The sequence below is a fragment of the Copadichromis virginalis genome, linkage group LG4 (genome assembly GCF_057382275.1).
Source record: "Copadichromis virginalis isolate Kocher_CV1m ecotype Utaka linkage group LG4, C_Virginalis_male_GT1.1, whole genome shotgun sequence".
NCBI classification, from domain to species: Eukaryota; Metazoa; Chordata; class Actinopteri; order Cichliformes; family Cichlidae; genus Copadichromis; species Copadichromis virginalis.
In genome coordinates, this window is record NC_140621.1 from 2,621,621 (window position 1) to 2,641,410 (window position 19,790).

At 43.5% G+C, this 19,790-nt stretch overlaps 1 pseudogene; it reads left to right on the forward strand.

Annotated features, from left to right (window-relative positions):
• The first annotated feature begins 7,228 nt into the window (after positions 1–7,228).
• LOC146710565 (uncharacterized) lies at positions 7,229–12,149 on the forward strand (annotated as a pseudogene).
• Positions 12,150–19,790: the final 7,641 nt, after the last annotated feature.

Here is a 19,790-nt window from a genome sequence, read left to right on the forward strand (position 1 = left end):
AGCTAGTTTATTGTGATGGTGCTGTTTTTTTATTATGTTGCTCTTTGTTGTTTGCTTTCTCTTCTGTTTTTTTTCTCCATACAGGTGACCCAGGTGTTTGTTTTTTCTCTCTTCCCCCCCTTCTCACCGTCTCTTCTCCCCTTTGGTTTTCTTTCTCTCCCTCTCTTTCTTTCATTCTTTCTCCCTGTCCTATCCCCCAGTCATGTCTGTCCCGTTTGTAGCAACTGAAAATAAAATAAATTCATAATTATAATAAAGGTCAATCAAATGGACCAATATGGCAAGGCCATGATGATCCACTTGGTAAAATAAATCCGCTTGGCATCTTTCTTGGCCTTAAGACAACAATTCTGATGCTAAAGATCCAAACGGGACACAAAAAAAAAAAAAAATCAAGCACATTGTCCTAACCTTAACACCATAATGTTTAACAGTTAATACCCTCAAGTTGAAGGATAACCACCCAACACTAGAAGTACCCACTGATGTTTTCTAGAGACCTTTGAAAGATACACTCTCAGAAAAGATGTGTCTTACCCACTTTTTGTGTTCATGTATTTTAAAACGCACACACACAAATAATTGAGCACATTATTCTCCAATCACGTTGCAATTTGTGTGCACCATTATTCTATTTTTAACTGTCATAAAATGATCATTGGTTTCTTTTGGTGTGAGAGCTGAGGCGAGGAATGAAACGAAAGAAAAAGACAGGAAAGTCAGTCATTCGGTTAAAGACATTCAGCAAAATAATATTCAGGTCACAATTTCTAAAAATGTATTCAGTAGAAAACAGTAACTAGCGCATCCTAATGTGAGACTTTCCCATCCCCTTATTGAAAGATAAAAATGATTTACTGATGTTTTCCTGCTTTATATAGATGTGTGTTAATCTTAGCAGAGTTGTGTTTTTTCTACTGATGATTTTTTTACAGTTAGAACTGCAGTAAATTATTTTAATTTACTCAGTTTTCATGCAACCTTTGGAAGCTTTCCATGCCACATCACCTTGTTTGAGTCTTTCTGTTGGAGCTATTTTATTTTTTTCAAGAGGTGCAGTAGTGAAGGGAGAGGAGTCGGATGCTGGGGGTCTGGGAGGATTTGTGGCTCCCAGAGTGGAGGAAGAGAGGAGGTAGGTCTGTGGGCAGGCTGGGTTCTGGAGCAGGGTAAAGAGCATGGTGGTTTGGGTCCAGAGCATATTGAGTCTCACAGAGGTGGGGAGCAATGTGGAAGGTGCAGGAAGCAGGGCCAGTTGAGAGTGGGAAAGTGAAAAAAAGAGAAACAGGAGAGTTCTTCTGGTGGTTGAGCAGGTGGATCATAAATTCATGAAGGTAGGTATAACAGTTTGCCAGAAAATCACGGCCACAACCGGTCCTTAAATATGGAGGTCTCTAATGAATTATTACTTCCAGATGCAGGGAACAGAAAGCCCAGGAAGGTAGCTCCACCGGAAGGAACCACCCAAAGCTTCCTGGAGAGAAAATGGTACAAACCCCCCAGCCTGCCCTCAATGCTGACATAATAGGTTATATTGTGGTTCTAAACTGATGTGGTGTGAATGTGAGCATGAATGGTTAAACCTGCAACTGCTAAGATTGTATGGTGCTTCTCACCCTGTGATAGCTGGGATAGACTCCAGCAACCATATGTGGGTTAAGTCCCAGTTGGACATGTCTACTATGGCTGATAAAAAAAGAGAAATTACGATGACTGTTTAAAACGTATACATTGAGAAATAAAAGCATTTCTGATCGTTAAAAAAAAAAAAAAAAAAAAGAGAATTCCCCAACACTGTTTGACAAGTTTGACGAGCATCTTGACTTTTGGTCTTTGGATATTAACAGTCCTGGGTATGTGACTTCTTGTTTAACAGAAATGTTACAGAGAGCATTTGCAGTGCAGCCTTTAATTGCTAGTAATTCACATGTTTTTTAGATTTAGACATAAACCAGATGCCTCAGAGAAATCACTAATAACACTAAGGGCTGGACGGATTGTTCTTAGAAAGGTGTCTGTTTCTCATAAAGCCTGATTGTGTCTCATCGATAATTGTGTCCAAGAACTCTTTCATTCTGTTAGCAAGTACTAAAGCCATAATCTCATAGTCATCATTGAGCAGAAAGATGGGTCTCCAATTATCAATAAGAAGTAAGTCTTTGTTTGGCTTTGGAATAAGTGTTATGAGACCCTGAGTAAGAGTAGGAGGGAGGATGTTATTCTCTACACTTCCTATGAAAAGCTGCAGTAAGAACGGAGCCAGGAGATTAGAAAATGATTCATAAAACTCTGCAGTTAAACCATCTGTGCCGGGAGATTTGTTGGCCTTAAGTGCAGAAATTCCACAGTCAGAGGGCCGTCACAGTGACTTCTATCTTCCACAACAATAGTTTTTAGGTTTTTAATATTATTGAGAAACAGCGTTGAGACATATATATATATATTCTACTTTTCTAAATGATTGACTATTTCAATGGAGAACCTAAATGACACGGACCCGTGTTTGTTATTACATATCTCTATTTTGAATGTGACAAGTCTATCATTGCCTGTTATTCATAGGTATTAACAGAGTTTTTGGCCTTTTTTCCCTCTATAAAAGCTAATTGACTCTTTACAGTGGCCTGCTATGGTTAATAATAACATGTTCAGTCATGAGTGAAATCAAAGCTTTTCTTCACTTTAGCATTTAACATTCCCAACAATATAATGTGATACCTTAATTAAAACACAGCTAATAAAACACAATTTTCTTAATGCAAACATCAGTGACTCAACATTAGCAACCAAAGGGTTCAGTCTGCAGCTCACACTCATGTGAAGCTACAGCCTCCCCCTTTAGTCTCTGTCATCCTTCTGCTCCTGCACAAACAAAGCAAGACAAAACCTCCACCCTTCTTCTACAGGCTGGGTGAATTGTTGTGGACATTCACTAATCCTAAAGTCGGCACCGTTTTTGTCTCAGTATCAAGTCTAGATCCTGGTTACCATAAAAATTGAAGGGGTCTACAACAACTACCATCCTTCTATCTTTATCCTGGTTGCAGCAGGGCCGGGAAATAACACTGAAGTGATAGGTTACCAGGCAGGGTACACCCCGGACAGCTCACCAGTCTATCAGATAGAAACACACAGCCGTTTACATTCATGGATAATTTAGAATCATCAGTTAACCTAGCTCTAATAACTGCCTGACTTTTCCTCTCACACTGGAAACCAGAATACCCAGAGAGAAACCACTGCAAACTAGCCAGACTGTGGCCTTGAGCCCAGGAGCTTCTTACTGTGGAGCAACAGCACTAACCAGCATGCCAACAATGGAGGAAATACAGGAAAGCTATGATTTCCTGTATTTGATGCAATGAAGTTGAATTTCGTACAGATCTTTAAAGCCTGAGGCAATCGTGTTAAACACACGCGAGATGCTCACGTAAATCCAAGAGCTGCCCTTTTTTGTTCCTTTTTTTTCTCAGTGTGTTCCTCCTTCAGTTTGTCAATATAAAATTGTACTTAGCAGTCAGTATAAGCTTTGAGTGATATAAGTTTGCATGTGACAGAATACTGCATGATGACCTTTTGATGACTTAGATTTGATAAATTCTTCCTCACAGCGATAAAAGCTGAACCAGCTGTGATTATTTCACTCCTGCCAGGAAGAGGAGAGCTGGACACTTTATCTGCACTAACAAGAAGAGAACCACACACACACTCCCTACACACTAACATCCCTCTGCCTATGAATAGATGTATTCACTGTTGTATTACGTTTGTATATAAATAAAGACAAGTGCAAGAACAGAGCGCACATCACAGGCCCCACTCTGGTGGGAGCATCTGTGATCATGCCCTTGCAAGTAAAAGCTGCAGCGTCTGTGTGTTTCTACCTTTAGATTCTCAGCTGAAGAAGTGTCTTTAGAATAAATCTCTTGAGGAGTAAACATGACTTGGGATCTGATGATTTTTTTAGATATCTACAGATCAGAAATTATTTTAATCACAACTTAATTTGTAGAAACATTCTTATTACTAACCAAATCTGAAGTGCAAAGTAAAATTATTTCTAAATTATATAACAGCATCCGGCGGTGTAAAAACGACAGCACTCTGTATATTAAAGCGAAGTGGGAAAAGGAGGGTAATTTGACAATTACAGAGAAGTGTTGGGCTCACGCATGCAAGATACAGTGGGCTACCACTGGGTCTAATGTTTGGCATGAATTTAGCTGGAAAAGCATCATGAGATTTTTCATTACCCCTGCTCAACAAAGATATCGAGGACTTGGTGATAAATGTTGGAGATGTGGGGGAGACGGAGCTAACCATTTCCACATCTTTTGGGACTGTAAAGATATTCGCCAGTATTGGTCTCTAATCCATGATCATTTACAAAATGTTTTTTCATTTGTTTTTCCTTCAACTTTTGAGACCATGTTTTTGTGCAATGCACCAGTGGATAAACTGGATTCCAACGACAGAAGACTCCTGTATATCCTTCTGGCCGTAAGTAAAAAGCCTCTTACGAGAAGATGGCTTAAGCCTGAACCACCAACGATAGAAGACTGGATCCATTCTGTACAAGAGATCTATACGATGGAAAAAGTGTCATTTTCTCTTAAACTTCCAGGGAATATGGTCTAAATGGACAGACTATGTTAAGCATATGAGGTGTGATTTTGTGTACGATGTTACAACCCTGAGTACTACGTAAACCTGGCTGCCCTGCTGCCTCCTAACCCTAGTTTTTTTGTTTGTTTGTTTGTTTGTTTGTTGTTGTTTTTTTTGGGGGGGGGGTTGTTTTTGTTTTTGTTTTTTTCTTCTTTTCTTTTCTCTTCTCTTTCTGTTTCTACCTGTGGCTCCCTATGTGTGTTTTGTTAGAGTCTTCCCAGTTTAGGTTTTGTAGAGTTTTGTGTTCAGCAATAAAAGCTGCCATTTTGAGTTCAGTCTTGTCTCCAGTGAGTTTGCGTTTGGGTCAAATTCCTGCCTGCACACAGCCGATCATGACATTATTGACCAAAGATAAGCTCACATGTCACCTCATGACACAGACACTTATTTCCACAGCATGCACGAGGACTGACAATAAGTGTCTATAAAGCCACTTCTATCTGCCACACCTGTGCTTCTGTCATGGTTGCTCTCCTCTCACTCTGTCATTTATCCACAGTCTGCCTCCCTCTGCTCCGTCAGCTGACGTCCTCTCTACACCACCTGCTGTGTTTTATCCTGCAAAAACACATTTAAGAAGCGTTGGACCGAGTAACGGGAGGAACTGCTATAAAATCCATTTAAAGGAGGTGGTGCTGAGTGCTGTGACTGGGGTCCCACCACTGACATCACGGGTGGAGGACATGTTGGAAAACTGCTACAAAGTGCTGTGCAGCCAGCAGAGCTTACAGTCTGTCCTGTGTGTCATACAGGCTCTCACACTTAGTGTTTCTGTGACACATTGAAGAGAAGTTTGTGTTGTTCACAGTTGTGCTTGTACTGAGTGACAGCTGACATGACCTAACAGGAATAATGTGTCTGTGCTGAATGAGAAGTAACACACAATGAAGTCTTGATGCATCTCAATCATCCAGGAAAGTGAGTCTGTTGCTTCTGTTCATCTGGACGCAGCGTTTTGTGGGAGAAACGTGTCGTCATCATCAGGTGACGTCTTCAGTCTCAGCTGCAGGTTTCAGTCTTACAAACAGGACATTTGCATAAAGACTGAAAGCAGCTGCAGGAACGATGGGCTGGGAGCTCCGTTCCTTCATCTTAATTATGCAGATTCTCAGGACCATTGATCAACAACCACTGATCCATGTCCATGAGTCCCATTCACAGAGATGTGGGAATGGCTGCAGTCACAGCATGTAAGATGGAAAGAAATTAGAAGTATTTAGCTGAAGTGGATTTGATTTATGTTACTTCTTTTTTAACTTGTAGTTCTACATTGGAAGATTATTGTGATATTGAAATATAAAAATAAATTTATATTCTATTATTTTCTCAAAATAAGCGTCACACTCGTGGAAGCCGGTGTAGCCGCCGAAACGCCTGCATTTATGGAGACTTTCAGCCCCAGGTAGGCCAGTTATGGATCTTCGGATCCACATTATGTCAGCAGCTCCACCGTGAACTATGTTAAAGACAAACACGCTCACGCCTCACAGACGACAGCTTACAGTCCTGTAGAGATAAAGTGACTTCGTACAGCCCCGACCTGCAGACGCTGTGCGCAGAGGTTCAGGAGCAGAAGTCCCGTTGTAAACATATCACGGCAGACCCGACGATGTTTCCATGAACACGCTTTCAGCATCTCTTTATTGACCACTCAGCCTGTGAGTGGGTCCTGTCTTCTCCACGTCCACACCACCTTCATGAATGCACGGGCACCCCCCTCCAGACCTGATCCCTCCGTCCGTGCACATACCACTCACACCCGTCTCCTCATAATGGGGCGAGTTTTATAAAGTGATATTTCAGTGTGAATTTATACAATGACTTCATCTTTGATCCTGACACTGTGGGGCCCCCTTATACACAGACGCGTTTTAGACACTAGTCTGTAAAGGTGTATGTTAGACAAATTGTGTTGCCTTTGATGTACATTGTCATATTGTCTCAGTAACGGGACATTGGCAGATATTTTAGACAACCCCCCCCCTTCACTAAGGTGTCGGTTATATTCTCCTCACAAATGTAATAATAACTTCTAAGCTCTCCTGACAGGATAATAACACAAACAGACACACATTGTCATGGGTAGTGAGGCAGACTCAGCGCAGACCAGAAACTCCTTCAAACAAGAGTGAATTTATTTACAGTGCTCTCCACAGTGAAACATGTGTACAACGGTGTTTGGGAAAAGGGGCCGGGATTCCAGGGTCCGGGTGTGAAAGGGGCCGGAGTCCAGGAAGAGAAGGTTTTCACACGGATTTCACAAACAGCTCCTCTTCTCTCCACCAGCACTCTGGCTCACGCTCAGTCACAGTGCACAGGGAACGGGTCCAGGGGGAATGCTGACGGCTCAACGATCCAGCGACGAGTTGAGCAGGTCCGCCATCTTAAGTAGTGCTCTAATTCGTGATCGGCGGCAGGGGTGCTGATCATCCCCAGGTGCGTGGGCCAGGGGCGGGAGCCCACACTGAGCTCCGCCCCGGCAGGAGAAAGAGAGAGCAGAGGCGAGAGAGGGAGAATGAACAAAACTAAGTGTCTGACTGGCGTCAGCTGGCGAGGTGCGGGGACCATGACACACATGGAGCTGACTGTGAGTCCACAGGAGGCCTCCGTCCCCTCACTGTCTCTGCTGTGGTGAACATCTGGAGTCCTTTAACTGCTCGTCTCACAGGAGACTCAGCGAGGACGCCTCTGGTCTGCTCACTTTATCTCCACCATCTCCACCCACATCACTGACACTCAGCCCCACCCTGTCTCTATCTGTGACCTTTCACCCACTTTAACTAAGGTGGTGATCTACTGTGATAAGTTTCATCAGAAGCTTCATGGTAGAATCAAACTCTGTTGGTTCGTTTGCACGATAATGTTAATCACACACACACACGCATGTACGCACGCACGCACACACGCACGCACGCACACACACACACACACAACAATTCTCACACTGGGGTTTTTGCAAATGATATCAGTGACCACAACCAAGACCACAAACAGCTTTTAAAGGAGATTTGAAGCTTTTCTGGCAGCAAGCTTCATGATTTATGGGACTATAACTGGAACAGAATCTACCTGATCACCAATGGTGACGCTCCAGATCAAACCCTGATAACTCATAACCTACATGGTCATTTCAAGTGTGGGGGATGCATTAATTGTCAATACACCAAAAATGTCAAATCATTCAAAGACCCTATAGGTGACAAAGCCATTGCCACAAAGGGCTTTATCACATGCAGAACTAAAAATGTAATCTACATGATACAGTGCCCATGCAATAAGATATATATAGGAGAAACATCCCGCCCTCTTAAAGATTGAATTAATGAACACAGAAGTTCGATCAAGAGGAATGATTCAACCAGCCCTGTTGCAAGACACTTCAACGATAAACATCCAAATTCACCATTATTTTTCCGGCATTGAAGCCATTAAACTAAACCAAAGAGGTGGCAACATAAATTTTATCCGGAAAAAAAGAGAAGCATCTTGGATATTCCGTTTTAAGAGTCTGCACCCCAGAGGTATGAATGAGCATTTTTCGATCAATGAGGTTTTATGAACTACATCTTTTTTAAAAAGAATTATTTTTATTTTTTTATCCTAATTTTATCAGTTAAATTACTCTCACATGAGTAATGTTTATTCAAGTAATCTTGTTATTTCAGCCAAAGAAGGAGTAGCGTGCTAGACATCTCACCTTAAGTCCTAATTTTAAGTCTAATCTTTAGAGACTTTACAATTTAGAGACATAAATAAGGTTCTTTTAACAAATGTGTTCCCATGTGATGATGTAATCTTGTTTTCTAATTCTAACGTGCTTTTACCATTAAAGACTGCCCCCCTGTTTTTGTTTTGTTTGTTTAAAATCTGTGTGTATATTTATAGCATCCTTCTTATGCATTTCATGCATGTGTTATTTTCAGACATATGGGGGTTATGTCCCCCCCTCCTCATCATTAATGATCTAGCCCAGTATTTACTTGGGCGGGACTTAACCAATTAACCAATACCTACCTATTATATGTCAGCTGACCTATCTATGAAGTTTTGACTGGTTAATTTGAATTTTTTTCTGTTTCCTGTCTTGTATTTAAGCAATTCTTTACAATGTTTTACTATGACCGTGATGAAGGCCACAAGCCGAAACGCGGTGGTCAATTATTAAAGTTGTTCTTCTTCCCTCAAGTGTTGCTGGAGTTCCTGCTTTTTTTATATACAAGTTATATGCCAGACAAAGGAGGAGGTGATCAGTGCAATATAAGGTGCAATGTGATGGGTGGTGGTGCACAGTGAGTGTCCAGGGTGCGAGGGGTCCTTGAGGATGACATTGCCAGTATATAAATGTCTCTGAGGGAGGTTAGTGTCGGGCCCAGGGCCGCTCTGCTGCCCTCACCACCCGCTGCAGTTTCCTCTTGTCCTCCACAGCAGCTGAACCACAGTGTGCAGCAGAAGGAGCTCCATGGTAGAAGTTCATTAGCAGTTTGTGATTAGCATTCTTGGACATACGTAGATCTTGTGGAGATACAGAAATTATTTTTACTGCAATAATATAACCTGCATTATTAACATTGCCTTAATAATATTACTTACAGGATTGATATTGTATCAAAGATGTTTGCCATCATATTAACCTTTTTCATTACAGGTGTAGCTATGATCATTTTATACACATTGCATATTTGTGCTCATTCAGAGTTGATGTTCAGTCTATTAAAGGTCTCAAGCTTTGTGAAGCGCTATGTCTTCACAATCCATTGTGTGGGTGACCTGGAACATAGAAGGCCGCGTACACGCTTGCAAACACATATAATCTAGAAACTTGCCAGGCCAAAGGTCTGGAATTCATTTAGCTTCTAACTGCATGTTAGTCTACTTGGTAACAGATGACAGGAGAGCAGTTAAGAAAGGGATCAGTCTTCAGGGACCATGTAGGCTTGAAATGTATTACCATGTATGGCAGGTGTTATCAAAAACTGAACTTTTGTATCTCTTTTTACACATTTAAGATGTACCATTGACTGTAATCGATGTATTTTAATCTGTAATTGACGCACGAGGGGGCGTAAAACCCTGATGCTATGAAATCATCATCTTGTGTATTCTTAGGGGGAGGCGTTTTGCTGATGTGATGCTGTATACTTCTTCTCCTGCGTGTGTTTTAATAAACTCATTGTCTGATTGCACTCTCCTGAGCCTCTGCTGGTGTGTTCTGTTGCTCAACATTTTTCGAACTCGAAACAATCTCAAATTAAAAACCAATGATTGATGCAAAACTCATTTGTTACTTTGGGTTTGCTAGTTTCAGTTTATTTTATATAAACTTTTAGTTATGTCATTTCTTCTTCAAGTAATGATTCAAGACAAAGAGAAGGTAATAAGGCAAAGACGTGGTATTGGCCACTAGTGAAGTGTGTGACTGTCAGGCTGCCAAACAAACCTCTTCTCCAGCACGTCACACTTGTGGAGCTTCCTGGAAACTGTGACTGTAACAAGAGCAGAGATCAGATGTGGAAAGGGCTCATTCAAGTTTAATTCAAATGTATCTGCACCTTTAACTTTATCTGCACCAAGTCTGATCTGTGTGATCATTCACATGATCTGAAAGCAACTTAAAATTCAAATATAGATCTTGGGGAAGAAACACTGACTCCACATTCACAGGAGACTGAAGACACAAAAATAAAAGAAATGAATCAGCCAGTTGACCAGTGTGCTTATTTTAGGAACTGTTTAATATTAGATTTTTCATAAACTCTGAGACATTGTAAGTACATTTGTAAATACACCCTCTAGTGTAAAATTTGTGTTGATGAAGATGAAACAAGGGTTGACATTTCAGCAAACAATGATCCCAAACACAGCCAGCTGGTTTCAGAGAGAGAAACTAAAGCTGATAGAACGGCCATTGACCTGAATCCTCACAGTTTATAGAAGGGGCCCTGTTGATGTGGAGAAACATCTGAGCACATGTGATGTGCAAGTTAAGAGCATTTGAGCATCTCATGGTGGTTACCTCAGATACTATCTGTCACTTTGTGTAGAGCCACGCCCACAGCGCACAGAATACATGTGTTCGACTAATTTGTCCACCAGGAGGCATCTTGATGCTGTCATCATACACAAAGGCTTTTGTACAAAGTGTTAAACAAACTGCAGCAAGTGTGTTCAAGACTTTTTCCCTGTCTTATTTCTCTTTATTACACATAATCTATGGAAACGTGTGGTTTGATTACTTTGCATGTGTGGATTTGATGGGTTGTTGCCACATCTGGTGAGATTTTCATGTCAACAGAACCTTCTGAAATATATTTCTTTAGAAAATTGGTGACATTGGTGACATTCGTCCAATACCCGCTCTAGAAGAAGCCCTACAGTACAGAGATTCTAAAGACTGCAAGGTGGCATCAGCAGGTATTGAGGTAAGGACAGGAAGAAAGTGGAAGGCTGAGAAGGCAGTTGAGGTGGCGGAGTCACACCTAAGGAAGAAAACACTGGTGAGGGTCTTAGCAACAGGGGGAGCAGGCTTGGGGTACTTCCCAAAGGCCCAGGTCAGCAGGGCACAGGGAAAGGAGAGACACCAGCTACTCCAGGAAGAGGTCCGAGCAGGTGTGGAGGAGGGGCGAGTAAGTCGAGCTGTAGGCCTTAAGCGGCAGAGAGCATGGACAAGGTGGGAGAGCACCTTGCAGCGCAAGGTCACCTGGGCAAACATCATGCAGGCAGACTTCCACCGGATCCGATTCCTAGTGCAGGCAGTATACGATACTCTGCCAAGCCCAGCAAACCTCCATCTGTGGGGGAAGAGCGAGACACCTGTCTGTCCCCTGTGCTCTGGAAGAGGGACCCTAGAACACCTCCTTAGCAGCTGCCCAAGGGCCCTGGCCGATGGTCGGTATCGTTGGCGGCACGACCAGGTGCTCAGAGTAGTTGCTGAAAAGATTGCCTCAGCAATCAGCACCAGCAAGCATCATCATGCTCCGAGGAAGGCAATCTCTTTCATTAAGGCTGGAGAGAAACCCCAGGTGCGCCCGAATTTAACAACCGGCCTCTTCAACACAACCTCTGATTGGCAGCTACAGGCTGACCTGGGTAAACAGCTACAGTTCCCTCAGAACATTGCAAAAACATCCCTCCGTTCAGACATGATAATTATTTCTGAGGCCTCAAAACAGCTGATCATGCTGGAACTCACAGTGTCCTGGGAAGAGCAGATCGAGGAGGCCAATGAAAGGAAACGAGGAAAGTACTAGGAACTAGTGCAGGAGTGCAGGGGAAGGGGCTGGAAGACTTTCTATGAGCCCATAGAAGTGGGTTGTAGGGGCTTTGTAGGACAATCACTATGCAAAGTCCTAGGCTGGCTGGGCGTGGCTGGGGCAGCCAAGAAGAGGGCCATCCAGGCTGTGAGTGAAGCGGCAGAGAAAGCCACAAGGTGGCTGTGGATCAAGAGGGCTGATCCGTGGGTAGCTACTGGTACGCAAGTCGGGGCCTGATCACCCCCAGCTGGGTCGCCTGGGCGAGGGTGTATGATGTTGTGAGACCCGAAACACCTGATGACCCCAGGATACATCACTGAAGATGCGTACCAGTGCATCCCGGAGATGTGTCTTTATAGTCTTTTATAGTTATAGGAAAGCTTGGCTGAGGTTGGAATCTGCCACACATGGAGTTGAAATGACAAAAGATGAGACTGAGAAAAAAATATGAGAAAACCGAAGCAAAAATCCTCCTTATATATGACTTTAATTATCCATAAAATCATCAACTACAACTATTGAACAGCGTATAAGTTAAAGTAAAAGCTTTAAAACCAAGTTAGTACAAACATCACTAATGTCACATAACTTTGTCTTGGGCAGTTAAAGGTGAGTCTGTCACGGTTCTTTGTGACCCAGCATTTTAACTTGTATTTTATATTGTGCTTCTAAGTCCTTGGTTGTGCTGTTTTGTGGGGAAACAGGAGATGTATCACTCCTCCTGTTTCCCCACAGCGTTTACACTTCAACCTGCTGTTGGTGGCTTTTTTGCTGTGACATGTAAAAGTCACAGTGGTATAGTGTCTCTTTAAGACAACCCAAGTTGAGGGTTAATGTTGTCATCGGTATGCGCCACTGCCCTCTCTGTGAATGTGTGGACATGTGCTTGCACGCTAGTGCATGAGGAGGGACGGATTTTATGTTTTACCTCTCCAGACACCTTTCTTTTGCAACGTTATGGGTTGTACGAACACTGTGCTATGTTTGTAAACACTATGTTTGTTAAGCTGCAGCCGTTCAACCGGGCTTATATGGTTGCCGAAGAGAAGGTCGATCGTGGCTCAAGAGTTGGCAGTTCGTCTTGTAATCGGAAGGTTGCCGGTTCGAGCCCCGGCTCGGACAGTCTCGGTCGTTGTGTCCTTGGGCAAGACACTTCACCTGCTGGTGATGGCCAGAGGGGCCGATGGCGCGATATGGCAGCCTCGCTTCTGTCAGTCTGCCCAGGGCAGCTGTGGCTACGACTGTAGCTGCCTCCACCAGTGTGTGAATGTGAGAGTGAATGAATAGTGGTATTGTAAAAGCGCTTTGAGCGTCTCGAAAAGCGCTATATAAATGCAATCCATTATCAGGTGCATTAAAGGACACACTGTGGAATTCCCAGTGTGAGTGTGTATTCTCTCTGTACCAAAGACGCCTCGTCCCAGTGGCCCCCAGGATTACAGGCCCGTGGCACTGACCTCCCACATCATGAAGACCCTGGAAAGGCTCATCCTGGACCAGCTGCGACCCATAGTAAGACCACATCTGGATCCCCTTCAGTTCGCTTATCAGCCTCGTCTCGGAACAGAGGACGCCATCATCTACCTGCTCAATCGTGTCTACACCCATCTGGACCAGCCGGCGAGCACTGTGAGGGTCATGTTTTTTGACTTTTCCAGTGCTTTCAACACCATCAGGCCGACCCTCCTGGGTGATAAGTTAGCAGCGATGCAGGTGGATGCTTCTCTGGTGTCCTGGATTGTTGATTACCTGACAGGAAGACCACAATATGTACGTCTCCCACAGTGTGTGTCTGACAAGGTGATTAGCAACACAGGGGCACCACAGGGGACTGTCCTCTCCCCCTTCCTCTTCACCCTCTACACCACAGACTTCAGCCACTGCACAGAGACCTGCCATCTTCAGAAGTTTTCTGATGACTCTGCGGTGGTTGGATGCATCAGCAGGGATGATGAGACAGAGTACCGGGCTGTGGTCGACTCCTTTGTCACGTGGTGTGAGCAGAATCATCTGCAGCTCAACGTGGCAAAGACCAAGGAACTGATCGTGGACTTCAGGAAGACCAGGAAACACTTGACCCCTGTTTCAATCCAGGGGGTCAGTGTTGACATTGTGGAGGACTATAAATACCTTGGAGTACACATTGACAATAAACTGGACTGGGCTAAAAACACCACAGCACTTTACAGGAAGGGCCAGAGTCGTCTCTATTTTTTGAGGCGACTGAGGTCCTTCAACATCTGCCAGAAAATGCTGAGGATTTTCTATGAGTCTGTGGTGGCCAGTGCGATCCTCTATGCTGTTGCATGCTGGGGGAGCAGGCTGAGGGTCGCAGATGCCAACAGACTTAATAAACTGATCCGTAAGGCCAGCAATGTTGTGGGGATGGAGCTGGACTCCCTCAAGGTGGTGTCGGAGAGGCGGATGCTGTCCAAGATAAAGACAATGTTGGATAACACCTCCCACCCACTCCATGACATGTTGGTCAGTCACAGGAGCACGTTCAGTGAGAGACTGAGATTACCGAAAAGCACCACTGAACGACACAGGAAATCATTCCTGCCTGTGGCCATCTCCCTGTACAACGCATCCACTTAACACACTGTTTGCTGCTACAACTACACATGTTTCTTTTCCAAATATTTATTTATAAGTGACTTATGTATGTATGTGTCACGGCTGCACAGCAGTCGTGTGGTGAATTGAGAAAAGGATCCAAGATGCAGGCACTGACTGGGGTGCGAGTGAAAATTTATTTGCAGAGGTGATAAAGTGACAAAACAGGAAGAGCAGAGCGGGGAGTAAACAAACCTAAACTGGGAAAACTAAAGAACAAAACTTAAACCAGACACTCACGGGAGGAGGAGCGAAATGCACAAAGAGAGATGGCAGAGAGACGCAGAATGAATACCAGGTAACAGAATAATGCAGACTGACATGGAGTTAAACAGACGACGCGACAGAGAGCACAGGAAAACACAGGGCTTAAATACATGGGGAGTAATCAGGGAATGGGCCACAGGAGGGAGACACAGCTGGGAGCAATAAGGCTAACGAGACAGGGGAGAGGTAAAACTGAACACACTGACATGAGACATGAACTTTCAGAATAAAACAGGAAACTAACAGACACAGAGAACCAGACCGGACACTGAACTTGACAGGCAGACTCATGAGCAGACACAATAACACCATGGACAGACAGAGGGAACACAGAGAAGTGGAAGCAGGCAGGCAAAGAACAGAAACCTAACAAATGGCAAAATCACAACAGAATACACACTCGGAATGAACAAAAGCACAAGGAACACAAAACACTGAGTCCTCAGACTCAGGACCATGACAGTATGTATGTATATATATGTATATATTGTACTATTCTTAGTTAGTGTATTGTCTGTCTTGTCTTAATGTTGGTTTAAAATGGAGCACTGTAACAAAAAATAATTTCCCCCAGGGATCAATAAAGTATTCTGATTCTGATTCTGATTCTGATTTTGACTATCCTGCTAAGTGTTTTTGCCGCCTCCTCTCAACCACTAAACACAACCCGACATTACAGACACTTAGTAGTAGAACTGACACACAAAACAAAACAACAACTACACTAACTATATACTCTGCAACACACCCAGTGAGCTTGATTTGAAGTGGGTTTAATAAACACATTGCAATGTGGAGAGAGCATCCCAGTGAAACACCAGGACCATCTCTGTGGCCACCGCCCTTACATCTTATATACAGACACACAGACAAAGAACATCCACAAACTTTCACATGCTCACACACATGTAAAGTGGAAACAAATAAATCTCCTTTCTGACAGTTTCAGCACATTTCTTCTTCTCTTAGCTGCTCCTATCTGTATGTTTCAGCCTGTATTTTTGTAAGAACTATAACAGTGTGGACAGCAGGACCCTATGATTGTCTGTTATTAACAGTATTGAGTCTGAACTCTGTGGGGAAAAACGTAAGTTGGAAGAACATTGTTATTCAATATTTAACCCCAGTGCGTGCATTATGATAGAAATGGACAATGAACAGGACGCTGGACGCTCCTTAGAGGCACAGGCTGACACTCGATGATGTCTCAGACAAATCTGTGCTATGGAAACAAAGATCGGCATCATTCACTTTCAAATCAGCACATTTTTGGAACATTTCCTCCGATTTCAATGTCTGAAAAAGGACTAAAAGTGGGTGGAGGGACCATTTTAAAAACATATATAAAAGTATTTAAAGCAGAAAATTCACATTGTTATGAATATAAACATTTTCTACCGTATAATTTTCCTACCATGTTGGAGCAGGAGGGTGGGTGACCCACCATCCTGTATTTGGACCTACTACATCAGAGCATCTGCGTTAAAATAGTGATGTCGCTCTATAATGAGTGACTTTGAGTTTAGTGAAAGAAATGTTCATTCTAATTGTAATTATGAACTATGTGCAGATATTCTTGATGCCATTACAACTGCTGAGCAGTACAGGCAATGTTTAAATCGCCACGCCTCACTGGAAGTGTTTTATTTGTGTTTTCTTTTAAGTGCTTCACATGTTAACTGTGTTGTGTTTCATACATGACTTCTGCTCTTTTGTTTCTTAGAGTTCTCGTTTCTACACTGTGAAGCCTGCATCAGCATTAAAGGATTTCTTCAGCCTGCTCGAGCTGCAGGTTCTTGCTTGGCAATAATAATCTTATGGTCGCCCACTCGCTGTGTGTGCAGTTTCTTTCTCACAGCTCATCACTGGAGTGAATACTCACTCACTACTTAAGTGCATGGACGGCTGTTTATGTGTATCATAGATTTCAGTTATAAACCACAGACTCGTTTATAATGAAGCAGCTTCTCTGGTTGAATCCTGTCATCCTCCTGAGGTATCAGATTTCTCCAGAGAGCCGCTGTCTTACAGCCTCCGACTACCTACGTGGTCTCCGTTAGGGGGGGCAGAAGAGGCCCCAGCCCTCCATGCACCAACAATCTGTAACAGCTGATCCCGGGAAACACAGACGTTCCCAGCATAGAGACAGAATCTGTCCACTGTGATCTTAGTGTGTGCAGTACTGCAGATTGTGGGATAGATGTGATACCAAGTAAATGTATGGCCAGTATTGCTGATACTATAAAAACAGCTTATGCAGGGGAGAGCAGTGTATCATAACTTATGACATGAATCATAAGTTTGCAACTTCTGCAGACGTTTTTAATGAATCACTGTGATTCTGCAACACTGAGTTAATAAAAACACACCTGTGAGCTTTTCATTTTAAACTTTTTGTAGACCTGAAAGGTCCGTGTGCCTGTCTGCAGAGCACAATGTATGAAATGTGCCTGAGACCTGAAAATATTGCCTTAACTGTTCACCAAAGCCTGCTGTATGTGACAGTGAAAGAATGATATCGATGCTTCAAATAGATTTAGACTTACAAACCGTTGTTTGAGGGCAAGTCAAGGCAGTTCAACTCTACTCAGTTATGGTGCATTATAAGCCATATATCTTTAATAATTTATATTTTAATTATGAACTATCAACACTTGAAGATTCCCCCATCTCCTCTGAACAGAACGGTCTAAGAATGACCGCTCCAGCCCCTACGGTTAGGAAATTATGGCCAGTCGTTTGACAGGAATCCATAAAACCAGGAAGATTCAAATTGAATATTCAGAGTGGTTGACTGACATCCTGTGTGTCTCTGTGCATTTGTGTTTCCATATGTGCTCATATTTCTAATTGTGTGTATCTGCTGGCTGTTCTTTCGTGCGTTTTTAACATTTCTGCCAGTTTTTCACAGTTGAACAACAAGTAGTTTTGAGTGAACGTCACCTTATTCAGCTTTTTTCAGCTGCTCATTTTCCAATATTTCTGCTTAAGTTGTTACTTTTCTGCTGAATTGTCGTGTTTCTGCTCTGTTTTAGTTATTATGTTTCTCTTAAGTCACAATATTTTTCAATATTCAAAATGAGCAGATCCAGTTTCACTGGCATAGATACACACAGGCCACACGCTTAATAAGATAAGATAAGATAGAACTTTATTAATCCCTCGGGTGGGTTCCTCTGGGAAATTCGACTTCCAAAAAAAGCACAGCAACGACCGAAGTTACAGTTACAGAATATTATATAAAAAAAACAATATATATATATATATATATATATATATATATATATATATATATATATATATATACACACACACACACACACACACACACACACACACACACACACATATATATAATACAGAGACAATATAAATAAAATATACAAAGGGGATAAATAGAATAAATAGGAATAAAAAATAAAAATACATGTGAATTGCACATTTCAAGTATTGAGGTCTATTGCACTGTTGACTATTTACAAAGAGTATTGCACAAGGTATTGTACAGTGAGGTGAAGAGGCACTACAGCTTAGTTGTTCCCCCCTCCTTTGTCCTCCTGTTTCCCCTCCCTCTCCCCTCCAGGGAGGAGTTAAACAGTCTGATGGCGTGTGGGACAAAGGAGTTTTTAAGTCTGTTAGTTCTTGTCTTTGGGAGAAGCAACCTGTCACTGAACAGACTCTTCTGATTGTTTATGGCCGTGTGCAGAGGATGCCCAGCATTGTCCATAATGTCCATCAGTTTCTTTAATGTCCTTTTCTCTGCCACTGTCACCAGAGTGTCCAGCTTCATGCCGACCACAGAGCTAGCCCTCCTGATCAGTTTCTCCAGCCTGGATGAGTCCCTCTTTGCTGTGCTGCTCCCCCAGCACACCACAGCATAGAAAAGTACTCCAGCAACCACCGACTGGTAAAACATCCTCAGGAGCTTCCTGCAGATGTTAAAAGACCTCAGCCTCCTGAGGAAGTACAGTCGGCTTTGGGCTTTTTTATACAGGTGCTCTGTGTTGCATGACCAGTCCAGTTTATTGTCCACCCACAGCCCGAGGTACTTGTACTTGTTGACCACCTCCACCTCCTCCCCCTCTATCTGAACCGGCAGTGGACCTTCTCTGGACCTCCCGAAGTCCACAACCAGTTCCTTAGTCTTTGAGGTGTTGAGTTGCAGGTGGTTTGTGTGACTCCATGCGACAAAGTTCCTCACCAGACTTCTGTACTCCTCTTCCTGATCATCCCAGATACACCCCATGATGGCCGTGTCATCTGCAAACTTCTGAATATGGCATAATTCAGAGTTGTAGCAGAAGTCAGAGGTGTACAGGGTGAAGAGAAGAGGGGACAGCACAGTTCCCTGTGGTGCTCCTGTGCTGCTGACCACAGTGTCAGACGTGATGTCCTTCAGCCTGACGTACTGTGGTCTGTCGGTGAGGTAGTCGGAGATCCAAGCCACCAGGCAGGGGTCCACCTCCATCCTGTTCAGTTTTTCCTGAAGCATACAGGGCCGGATGGTATTAAAGGCACTGGAAAAGTCAAGAAACAGTATCCTGACCGTGCCTTTTCCCTCATCCAGGTGTGAGTGGGCTCTGTGTAGGAGGTACAGGATGGCATCCTCCACTCCGACACCCGCCTTGTATGCAAACTGTAGTGGGTCCTGGGCATGTTGTACCTGTGGTCGGAGGAAGTTGAGGAAGAGCCGCTCTAGAGTCTTCATAAGATGTGACGTCAGTGCCACCGGTCGGAAGTCATTCAGCTCATTGGGCCGGTTCTTTTTAGGGACCGGGACGATGCAGGATGTCTTCCATAGGGCGGGCACTCTCCCCAGTCGCAGACTGAGGTTGAAGACTCGTTGTAGCGGCTCCCCAAGTTCAGCAGCACACGCCTTTAGCATCCTAGGACACACCTTGTCTGGGCCTGCTGCCTTTCTGGGGCGAAGCTTCCTCAGTTGCCTCCTGACCTGATCCACTGTGACACTGGGAGATGTTTGGGAGGAGGGGAGGG